At 38.9% G+C, this 12,307-nt stretch overlaps 1 long non-coding RNA gene across 10 annotated transcripts in view; it reads left to right on the forward strand.

The window, feature by feature from the left end:
* The window catches only part of Plcxd3, a 301,403-nt gene that overhangs the window by 42,761 nt on the left and 246,335 nt on the right, over window positions 1–12,307 (forward strand). For all 10 annotated transcript variants that reach the window (XR_004768544.1, XR_004768545.1, XR_004768546.1 and 7 more), the window contains one exon: window positions 9,571–9,712. This is a non-coding gene — a long non-coding RNA (phosphatidylinositol specific phospholipase C X domain containing 3). The remainder of the gene's footprint in view (window positions 1–9,570; window positions 9,713–12,307) is intronic.

Genomic DNA, 12,307 nt, shown 5'->3' on the forward strand with positions numbered 1-12,307 from the left:
GCTATGATAGACTGAACAGAGGATAGAGTCTTTTAGAGTCACATTGATCTCTGACAAGACAATCAAAAAGCTTCATATTTTGATTGACTTGAAAAAAATAATAGATTTCATTTACTCGGCTCTTTGAATAAATTCTTTTGTCAGAAGCATTTCAGTGTAAATCTTTACCATTTACTCTTGTTTTTTCTGCATTGTGACCACTGTGCTCAACACAGTTGTTGTCCTTGCTATGCTTAGATGATTTATTTTAGTTTTCCAGTTTCTTTTCTTTCTTGTTTTCTCCTAAAACCCCATGCTATCTCTGCTATCCCATACCATGCAACCATAGACTTGTTCCAGATAATGATTTGTAGTGGTCCCCTTTGCCACATAACCTTCCTTTTTAACACATAGGCACCCACAAGCCACTCTTTTTGCATCATTCTTCAGAGCTCTGCATTCTCTTTTTTATCTTGGCTTATTAAATAGAGCAATGGCATCATAAAATCTTGACTTTTCATTTTTGTATTTAATAAATAAACATAAATTTAAGCACGTAATGCATATGGGTGAACATGTCCTGAATGGGTGGTTGATTTTCACTTGAAAGAGTTAAAAGACAAAGGAAAAATGGGATTCAAGAACAGCTCTCTAGTTAAGCAATGAGCCCTTGCTTTGCTCTATAAATATCTAGGACTTGAATCAAAAAAAAAGTGAGCAGCTCTTTCTGGATGCTGATGATTCTCAGAGTGGAAACTTATCGACTGGTTGTTTGGAAGAAAAGCTTCTCATACCCTCAAAAATTAGTTTAAATGTATGTGGGTCAGAGTCCGTGTGCATGTTATTAGATTAGATAGCGGATGGCATGGTTTTACTGATGCTATAGAGAGAACACAACATGTCCCTCTGAAGGTAATTTATTGCCACTTCTCAGGTTAATGTTTTTAATATCTGAATATTTGTTACTGCCAGAGAGGTAATGTTTACATAAATCAATTGTGTCATTTTATTATGCATTTATAATAAAGTCTAGGTTTTCACATGCCTCTTGAGTTTAGACTGTCTGAATTGACTTTTTAAAAATGGTACTATCTTCTTTCATTCCTGTATCGACTGAAACGAAAATGGATGTGGTCTTTTGTAAATATGGCTGTCCAGGGAGTTTCATGCTTATCTGGAATTCTCAGTAGACTAGAGACCTCCTCCATGTATGCTCACCTAAGAATTTTCAAGTATCTAAAAATCTACTCAATGTAAAAGAGGTGTGAGAAGTGCTTGGTTGGCTTTCCGTCCTATCATTTTTTTGAGATCTAGATAGATGTTTATGGGGTAGAAAATGAAAAACACTATTTACCTAGAAAATTTTACAAAGGAACAAAATAAAACTGTTTTCTGGGTTGGCCTGGAATCTATTAGCTCTGTTTGTGTACTAACAGTTGATTGGCTTGAAATCAAAATGTAGAGAAATCCAGCCACACTGAACCTATTAGAAGACAAAGTGGGAAATACCCTTGAATTAATTGGTACAGGAGACCGATTCCTGAACATTACACCAGCAGCACAGACACTGAGATCAACAATTGATAAATGGGACCTCCTGAAACTGAGAAGCTTCTGTAAGGCTAAGGACACAGTCAGTAAGGCAAAACGGCAGCCAACAGACTGGGAAAAGATATTCACCAACCCCACATCTGACAGAAGGCTGATTTCCAAAATATACAAAGAAATCAAGAATCGAGTCTCCAAAACACCAAACAATCCAATTAAAAAGTGGTACAGAACTAAATAGACAATTCTCAATAAAGGAATCTAAAATGGCTGAAAGGCACATAAGAAAGTGTTCAACATCCTTAGCCATTAGAGAAATACAAATCAAAACAACTCTGAGATACCATCTTACTCTTGTTAGAATGGCTAAAATAAAAAAAAAATCAATAGTTTTTGCTGGATAGGAAGTGGAGATAGGGGAACACTCCTCCACTGCTGGTGGGAGTGCCAACTTGTACAGCCACTTTGGAAATCAAAGTATGGAGACTCCTCAAGAAAATGGGAATCAGTCTATCACAAGATCCATCAATTCCATTCTTAGGCATATACCCAAAGAAGCACATTCATACAACAAGGACATCTGTTCAATGATGTTCAAAGCAGCAGTATTTGTAATTGCCAGAATCTGGAAGCAACCTATATGCCCCTCAACTAAAGAATGGATAGAGAAAATGTACATCTACACAATGGAATACTACTCAGCAGAAAAAAAAAATAGAATCTTGAAATTTGCAGGAAAATGGATGAAACTGGAAGAAACCATTCTGAGCAAGGTAACCCAGTCACAAAAAGACAAACATGGTATGCACTCACTCATATGTGGATGTTAAATATAGAGTAAAGATTACCAGCCTATAATCCACACTGCCAGAGAAGCTAGTAAACAAGAGGAACCCTAAGAGAGACATACATGGTCTCCTGGAAGGGAAAGGGGAAAGATCTCATGAACAAATTGGGAGTATGGGGGGAGGGGAGAGGGAGCTAGAAAAATGAGAAGGGGAGAAGAGGAGGGGTGAGGAGGACATGAAGGAGCAGAATGGTTGAGTCGGGGAAGAATAGAAGAAATCAAGAAAGGAGATACCATAATAGAGGGAAACATTGTAGGTTTACAGAGAAATCAGGCACTAGGGCAAGTCTGGAGATCTACAAAGATAACACCAACTAAAATCTAAGCAAGAGAGGAGAAGCTACCTTAAATGCCCTCCCCTGATAATGAGATTGATGACTGACTTATATGCCATCCTATAGCCTTCATCCAGTAGCTAGTGGAAGTAGAAGCAGACACCCACAACTAATCACTGAACTGAACCGGAATCCAGTTGCAGAGAAGTACGAGTGATGGGCAAAGGGGTCCAGACCAGGCTGGTGAAACCCACAGAAACAGCTGACCTGAACAACAGGGAGCTCTTGGTCCCTAGACTGATAGCTGGGATACCAGCATGGGACTGATCCAGACCCCAGGAACGTGGGTTTCAGTGAGGAGACTTCAGAAATCTGTAGGGGTTCAGTACTTATCCCTAGCATAGGTGTGGACTTTGGGAGCCTAATCCACATACAGGGATACTGAGCCAAGACACACGGGGGTGGGCCTAGGCCCTATCCCAAATGATATGATAGACTCTTATGACCCCCTATGGAAGGCCTCACCCTTGGGGAGCTGAAAGGATATGTGATAGGTAGGGTTTTAGTTGGGGGGAGTGGTAGGGGAGGAGAGGAGGGAATGGGAACTGGAATTGACATGTAAAACAATCTTGTTTCTAATTCAAATTTTAAAAAAGGAAAAAAAGCCATCAGTTTTGTATGCATCAAGATGCAAGTATTATTCCTATGAAGATCAATATTTTCACTAAAGGCACATTAACAGGACAGTTCCTAGAAGTGTCACCTACAAGTGTCCTGGGGGCTAGTCACAAAGCTAAACTAAGGAACAGTCTCTGTTTAACACAGCTGAATAGGAACCATTTATTATGATTTAATGGGCAAGGTGTGGGGGTCAAGATCATGATTGGGAAAACCACAGAGACAGCTGACATGAGCTAGTGGGAGCTCATGGACACTGGACAGGCAGCTGGAGATCCTGCTTGGGACTGAACCTAAGCCCTCTAAATGTGGGTGACAGTTATGTGGCTTGATCTCTTGGGGGATCCCCTGGCAGTGGGACCAGGACTTATCCTGGGTTCATGAACTGACTTTTTGGAGCCCATTCCCTATGGTTGGATGCCTTGCTCAACCTGGATGCAGTGCAGAGGTGCTAGGTCCTACCTCAACTTGTATACCAGACTTTGTTGCTTCCCAAAGGAAGGCCTTATTCCCTCTTAGGAGTGTATGGGGGGTGAGATGGGGGAGGTGGGAAGGGTGGAGATGGGTAAGGAGGGTGACTGGGGCTAGTATGTAAAATGAAAAAAAAAATTAAAGAAAATAAAAGAAATACTGGGTAGGTTGGGTATGCTGTAGAAATATTCATTGCTTTCTCCCAGATTGCACTTTGTCTTCACACAACTGAAAGTGAGAAGGAAGTCACAAGAAAGAGAGATGCCACAGCAACCCAGAATAAACAGCTACAATGCTGATGAGGGTGTGAGGAAAAGGAACCTTATCTTCTGTTGGGCATAAGGGATATAAATTAATGTAGCTACTTTGGAAATCAGTAAGGAGATGCCTCGAAAACCTAAAACTAGAACTATGAAATGATCTAGTCATCCTGCTTTTGGCTATATCTAAGATTGAAATTTGTATTTCACAAGAGAGTATGAAGGTTCTATAATGACTGTGTCTCCAGCACTGTCTAGGCTAGTGATATTGAGTCTGGGGAGAGAAAGAACCAGAACAGAGAAAGAAGACACTTTGGGTTCTGGCCTTTCTACTGAAGTGCTTAGAGTAAGACTGTCCTCTGTAGGCTCATATATTTGAATATTTAGTTACCCGGAATGGAACTCTTTGAAAGGATTAGAAGGATGAGGAGGTTTGGCCTTGTTTGAGGAAGCACATAACTGGGGCTTTGAGGTTTCAAAAAGCCCATGATAGCCCCAGTCTCTTTCTTTCTGCCTGCTTCATGTGGATCAGGATGAGGCTCTTGGCTACTTCTTCAGCACCATTCCTGCCTGCTGCATGATTCCTGCCATGATGATAATGGATTATACTTCTGATACTGTAAGCAAACCCCTGATTAAATGCTTTTTAAAAATGAGTTGCCTTGGTCATGGTATCTTTTGACAACAATAGAACAGTGACTAAGACACCACTTTCATTCTGTGATCTAGTTCCCAAAGAAGGCCTTCATTTTCAGACTTTGATCCTCTCACATGACCAGGAATTTTTGGGTTGCCTTTTCCTCTTCAACCATCACAACAATAGGAATTCCAGAATAAATTACCAGTCACCAGTACTGCCCACACAGAGGAAGCATGGAGAATTGGGCCATTTGGAGAGAGATGTCCAGTACCTGTCTTAGTTAGGGTTTCTATTGCTGTGGTGACATGCCACAGCCAAAAAGCAAGTTGGGAAGGAAAGGGTTTATTTGGCTTACACTGCTCATCATCAAAGGAAGTTAGGGCAAGAACTTGGAGACAGGAGCTGATGTAGAGACCATGGAAGAGTACTGCTTACTATGCTTACAAGCTTGCTACTCATGGCTTGCTCAGCTTTTTTTTTTTTTTTTTTTTTTTGGAACCCAGGAACACCAGCCCAGAGATAGCACTTCCTGCAATGGGTTGGGTCCTGCCTCATCAATCACTAATTAAGAAAATGTCCTACAGCTGGATCTTATGGAGGTATTTCTGAATTGTGGTTCATTCCTTCCAGATAACGTTAGTTTGTGTGTCAAGTTGACGTAACACTACCAGCACAGTACCTTAGAGAGACTAGAGCCCATTATTGCTCTGTCTTAACACAGCCCTTCCACAGCTGCCTATAGTGCAGCTGCACACTGTATACAGTCTGCATTTAGTTTTAATGACTTTGAAGGTATAATTTGCATGTAATAAGCCTCATATATTTAAAATGCATGATGTGGTAAGTTTTGACATACACTTGTTAACCACCATCAAAATTAAGATAAATGCCTCTAACCATCTGTGCCAGTATGAATTTGTTTTTTGGGATTTTTTTGTTTGTTTTGTTTTCTCAAGTTCCTATAAGGGAACCAAGTAGTTTATACTCCTTTATATTTGGCTCCTTTAATTAGTATAGTGATTTAGATTCATCCATGTTGCATCATGAATGAATATGGCTTGATTCGCTTGCCCATTTAACTATTGATGGACAATTTCAATTTTCTGACTATTACAATTAAAGCTACTATAAACTTTTATAAACAAGTCTTTGCATATGTGTATTATTTCATTTCATGATCACCGTATGAGTGTGGTAGTAAAATATCTGGGTCATGGAATTTTCATACTAAACTTTTTCTTAATCTTTCAAATGTTTTTACAATAGGGCCATGTTGCTATAGTGCCACTGGCACACATGGGATTCCAACTTCATGTCATCATCAAATAATCAGTCCTTTTGTATTTTAGATATTTTTGGATACATAGCAACGTGCTGCTTTAAATTTACCTTTCCAAACAACCAAAAGACATAAATATCTTTCCATGTACTACTTGACTTTTGGGTATTCTCTTTGGTGACATGCCTGTTCAGATCCTCTTTAAAATCAGGATATTTTTTTTTTATTATTGTACTTTGAGAAATTTTCATATAGTGTATATATGACACCTGTTTATGCATAACTTACAATTAGTTTCTATAATTTGGGGTCTCATTTTTTTATTCTCAACAGTACCTGGCATAATATCTTGAAATTTGACTTACCAATCTTTGCTCCCTCCTATGGATTGTATGCTTGGCATAGGGTTTCTATTACCATGAAAAGACACTAATGACCACAGCACCTCTCTCTCATAAAGGAAAATATTTAATTGGGTCTGGCTTATGGTTCAGATGTTTAGTCTGTCATAGTGAGAAGCATGGTGGCATTTGGGCAGACATGGTGCTGGAGAAGTAGCTGAGAGTTCTACAACTGTATCTATAGACATAGCACAAGAGGGAGAGAAAGAGAGAGAGAGAGAGAGAGAGAGAGAGAGAGAGAGAGAGAGAGAGAGAGAGAGAGAGAGAGAGAGAGAGACTTGACCGGACTTGAGCTTCTGAAACCTCAAAGCTCACCTCCAGTGATTCACTTACTCGAATAAGGTCACACCTACTAATGAAAGACCCCAACTCAAACCCAGCCTGATACTCACCAGCATGTATTTGAAAATCACTCTGGCCACACACATAGCTCTGGGAGAAAGAACACATGAAATGGTCGGTCATGATGACCAGTTTGTGGAAATTGTTATTATTACTAGTTTCCAAGGAATGTTATTATCTTCAACAACTGTCTTGTTTCTAAAAATTGTTATGGGTTGCCCTGCTCCAGAGCACCCAAGTTTTGAAGTCACTCTGTTCCCAGAAAAACCACTAGCTGTCCCATGGCCTTGCAGGTATAAAAACCAAAATAACATTCCAAACCCATTGTGGGCAAAATTGTAAGTTCAGTTCCCAACCAATCAGTAAATGACTCATGTATGTTATAGCCAATCAATATGTTGTCATACCTCTGCCTAATGACCCAAAAGACATAAAACCTGCTTATTTGGAAACTCGGGGATCGTTCTTTTCCCAGGGAGTGACCCCAAAGCATTGGAATAAAATCCTTTTGCATCAAACTTGTGTCCTGTGAGTGACTCTGTGGGGTGTGTCTCCCTCAAGTTGGTCCCCCTTTTTGGGCCCAACACTTGAACAAGACCGCACCTCCAAATAGTGCCACTTCCTATGAGCCTATGGGGCCATTTTCACTCAAACCATCACAGCCTACTATTTAAGTAATTGCTGTTTATCTCAGAATCACAATAATGTCTTCCTATTTTCTAGTGCACTTGAGATGCTGTATAAGAAGATGCATTCAGATGAGTAATTTATGAACAGTAGTAATTTATTTTTCACACCTCTGAAGTCTATACCATCTCATAGATGGTGGTTTCAATGTGTCCTCTTAAGTAGGGAGTCAAAAGGCCTAACCAGCTCTTTCAGTGCCTCTTTATGGTAATTTATTCTATTTTTGGCTGTGGATGCCTCATAACATAGACACCCCCAGATGCCGTACTTCTTAATACCTTGGAGGTTAATTTCCATAGTATGGACTTCAGTGAGGGCACACATATTCAGATCAGAGCATTTAGTGTTACTATTAGGAGCAGGGGCTTCCAACAAAGATGACCTCAAAAGCATCATAGATCACTTTTTTAAACAGAACAAATCCTCTTCTCTGGCCTCTGTGTGTGGTTGCATTCACAGTGTATTACATAAATTCTAAGGCATGTCTTTCTTGTATACACACACTTTATATATTTGAAAACTTTCTATTTGAGATTTCTACTTGAAAAATTTCCAGCAGATATTGAGGAAGAGGAATCTTCTCTTGTTTCACTCGGAGAGACCACATTTTGTGACTATGACATAGACTCTGATGTTCCTGGACCTCTTACAATTACATTTCTTCCGTGGCCCTCCCCCATTCTTATCATGCACAGGTAGATAACAATATTGATAACTGTACTCCAGGAGACAGGAGCAGGGTTTATCATAGATATTTGTCGGCACTAGTTTTAGCAGACTTTAATGGTATTATTTTACAATTTCCCAGAGTTATTTACTTCTTTTATTTCTGTCAAAACCCAAAAGAATAGAAATTGAGAAAACACTGTGTATTACTTGCCTTTCTTGTTGCTATGACAAAATAGACAAAAAGCAACTTAAGGAAGGTTTATTCTGGTTTACAGTTCAAGGTGACACATTTCATCATGGTAGGGAAGGGACTGTAGCAGGGGCAGGGGTGGGAAGCCAGCTGGTCACAGTGCATCTTCAGTCAGAAAGCAACAGGTGAATAAGAAGTGTCATTCCCTCAAGGACCAAAACCAGTGGCCCACTTCCAGGAAGGCTTCACCTCCTGAGGATTCCACAGTCTTCCCAAACTATTACCAGCTGGAGACCAAGTGTCCAAACACAGGAGCCTATGGCAGAAATTTTACATTAGATCCACAACAAATCATCTTGTATAGTTTAACTTCATCATCTACATTTACAAAAATTAGACATGTTGGTTGTCAAAAATAATTTCTAATTATAAGACATAAGGATTCCATGAAAACTTCTGCAAGGTTTTACATATGGGTACCCAGTTAACAAAATATGATTATTTAAAATTTTTCTACAATAGGTAAAAAATAGGGGACTTAAATAATTTTTCAAACAATCTTGATTTAGAGTAGCACCATTTAAAACATGAAAATATTGTTCTAAGTGAACATCTGTTTGTGAGGTTTATGCAATTTCTTCTCTTCATTTTCACTCCCTTACAGTAGTAGGGGAAACAGTTGACTTAGAGGCTTAGTCTGAATCCTGAGGGAGAGTCTAGCTTTGCCACTTACATGACTTTGAGGTAGCTAGTCACTAAATTTTTTTATTCTCTTTTTTACATACAATGGCAATGATAAAATCTACTTTCAAGATTATTAGGTAAAGTAGCCATATTTATAATTTTTTAAAAGTCTCAGTAGACTCTGGCATATGTATGCATACATCTCCCAAGCTATCATCTATCTGACTTCTTATCTTCCTATCATTTAAATATGCTCATAGTCTACATGTTCAAGGAGTCATTGGTATGATGCTTAGGGGGTTCTCCACCACAGCAAAATGTCAACAAATGCAGCAGAAAAGGGGGGTATTGTTTGACAAGTCCTTTGTCACTGAAGGGATCCTCTACACCACTTAATCTTCCCTGATATAATTGGGAAATTTATTTAGATTTTAGACCAGGGAGTAAACACATAGTTAAGCATAGATTGATTGTATGTTATCATCTTTGAAGATGCCACTCAATATATTTGGAGAAATCTGAATTGACTTTTCCCTCTATTATATATTCTAGAAAAAGGAAGATTCCATTCTGACAATTTAGTTTTATGTTTTTAATTTTTCCTCTTCTATTCCTCCAAGGTTCTCAATGCTGCATTTCTACTTCTATAAAGGACTCCTAAGAGCCGCACACATGAAGAAGCAGGTGGAGAATATGAATCATTTTCTGTTCCTATTTCAGGAGAAGATTATCTCTCTGTTCTTCTTGACCTTGGCAAAGTTGGTGAGACATATTTCAAATACTAGTGTGTTTGATCTTTTTATTAATATTCCCTATGTCTATATAGAAGCCTTATCCCAGAACCTCAAAAGCAATTTGTTGTCATTATTAGTCAATATACTCAGTGTCCTTGAGAGGCAGGCCCAGGACAAGTGGTGTTATCTGCTTGGTTCATATGAAAGAACTGGGATGTTTCCCAGCTCTTCCCAGGAAGACTGAGTGATTCAAGCTCAAATTGCAGTTGTTTGCTCAGAATCAGAACTTTCAGCTGGACTAATTTTTTTCTTGGGTTCTTCTTGCCTAGAATGATAGAATGAACTCTTCCCAATACTCAAGAAAAGATCTTCATATTTGAACCATTATATAGGTGTTTGTAATTTATTTTTACTCTTTTGGGGGTCTGCCACCTGGCTCCCAAATAAATACATGGAGACTTATTTGATTTACTCTTACTTATAAATGCCCAGCCTTAGTTTGGCTTGTTTCTGGCCAGCTTTTCTAACTTAGATTATCCCATTTCTCTTTATGTTTTTCCTCTGCACCTTTTACCTTTCTTTATCCCATATGACTTTCTTTCCTTCTTACTCCTGGCTTGCTGTGTGTCTGGGTACCTCACTCCTGGCATTCTCCTCTTATTCTCCTTTTCTAGCTCCTCCCTCTTCTCTGAAACCTAAGTTTCTCCTCCTATTTATTCTCTCTGCATGGCAGTCCCGCCAATAGCTAGGAGCTATTGGCCATTCATTGGTCTTTATTAGACCAATCAGGTATTTTAGGCAGACAAAGTAACACAGCTTTACAGAGTTAAACAAATGCAACATAAAATAATGCAACACATCGTTGCATCATTAAACACATATTTCACAGCATAAATGAATGTAACATCATTTAAGCTAATTTTCTACAACACTGTTACATAATTCATGTACATCCATCCATCCATCCATGTACACATAAAGATGTACATTTTCAACAAAATAATTATAGGCATTATTCTAGATATTAAAGCTGCAAAACTGAAAAAGTATTTAATACTTGATCTCCAGGGTCTTACCTTCTATTGGAGACTGAAGTATTATTTAATAAGTTATGAAAGTAAAATAAATTGTGTTAAGATGCACATACAAGAAATAGTAAGGCCGTTTAGTTAGGGTTTCTATTGTTTTGATGAAATGCCACACCACAAGCAAGTTGGGGAGGAAAGGGTTACACTTCCACAGAACCATTCATCATGGAGGCAGGAGCTGATAAGAAGGACATGAAGGAGTGCTGCCTACTGGATTTCTTCTCCTGACTTGCTCAGCCTGCTTTCTTATAGAAAGCCAGGACCACCAGCCCAGGGTTGGTACCAATTACCCACAATAGGCTGGGCCCTCCCTCATTAATTGCCAATTAAGAAAATGCTTTACAACTGGATCTTTTAGAGACATTTTTCTCAATTGTGGTTCCATCCTTCCAGATAACTCCAGCTTGTGTGTCAAGTTGACATAAGACTAGCCAGTACAGGAAGGTAAATAAAAGGATAGAGCTGATCAGTCCTATCTGGTGAAAAACTTTATATAGGAAATAAGATGTGTCTTTGAAATATAGAAATCCACAAGTTTTAAAATCCATGCAGATGTTTTGAATTAATCCATCTATCCTGATGCAATTTTCAAGAAATGTGTCATTATTTGTTTTTATACAGGGTGTATGTTTTTGGATATGTGTGATGTGACATGTGTGTGGAGATCAGAGGACAGTGTTTTAGAATCTGCTCTCTTCTTTTGCATTTATGAATGTTTGGGGAATGAATGCAGGTCCAATGACTCACACACAAGTACCCTTTCCCAGTGAGCCATCTTGTCAACCACATCACACTTTAGAGTTGTGCACTTCAGATGTCAGAGAGTCGCCAAAGAGGCCTGATGAAACAGGTTCTTTGGCTACCATATCTAGCAATCACAATTCCTGGGAGTGAATTTTGTAAACTCTCAGATGGTGTGGATATTCGGGCTGCACTTCGAGAAACAGTAATATTGAAGCAGTAAGAATCCTTGAAATTACCATGTGATTTCTAGTTTTTGCCTCTGACAAGCCCTAAGTCAAGGTGATTCCTTGGATCATTTCCCCAAGAACTTTCACAGAATCTAAGAATGGCATAGATAAAAGAAAAGAAGATCTAGGGATGAGGCTTAGTAATCTTTCCCCATGCATGTTCACATGTTGACTGGTGTCGTTATGCAGTTCTTGTGTAGGCAATGGTATTATTGAGATTTCCTGGGTGCAGCATCACTGTCATGTCTAGAAGTCCCCATCTACCATTAAGCATCCTTCTCTTCTGGCTCTTAAAATTGTTTTGTCTCCTCTTATACACTGTTCCCTAAGCTTAGAACTAATCTTCTCCAGGGAAACACACATCTCCTCAATAGATTATCCAGCTCTACACTAATGCAAATAAGAGTTACACTAAATGGGATCAGTGTGTTTGTTATGTGTGTTTAACAATAATTAAAGAAGTCAGGATCTTGAAAGAGAATAGGGGCCATGGAAGCAGTTGGATGGGGGAGAGGAAGGGATAGGAGTGGCGTAAACATATAATATGTACATTCATATAAATCC

Source organism: Cricetulus griseus, chromosome 2, assembly GCF_003668045.3.
Source record: "Cricetulus griseus strain 17A/GY chromosome 2, alternate assembly CriGri-PICRH-1.0, whole genome shotgun sequence".
NCBI lineage: Eukaryota > Metazoa > Chordata > Mammalia > Rodentia > Cricetidae > Cricetulus > Cricetulus griseus.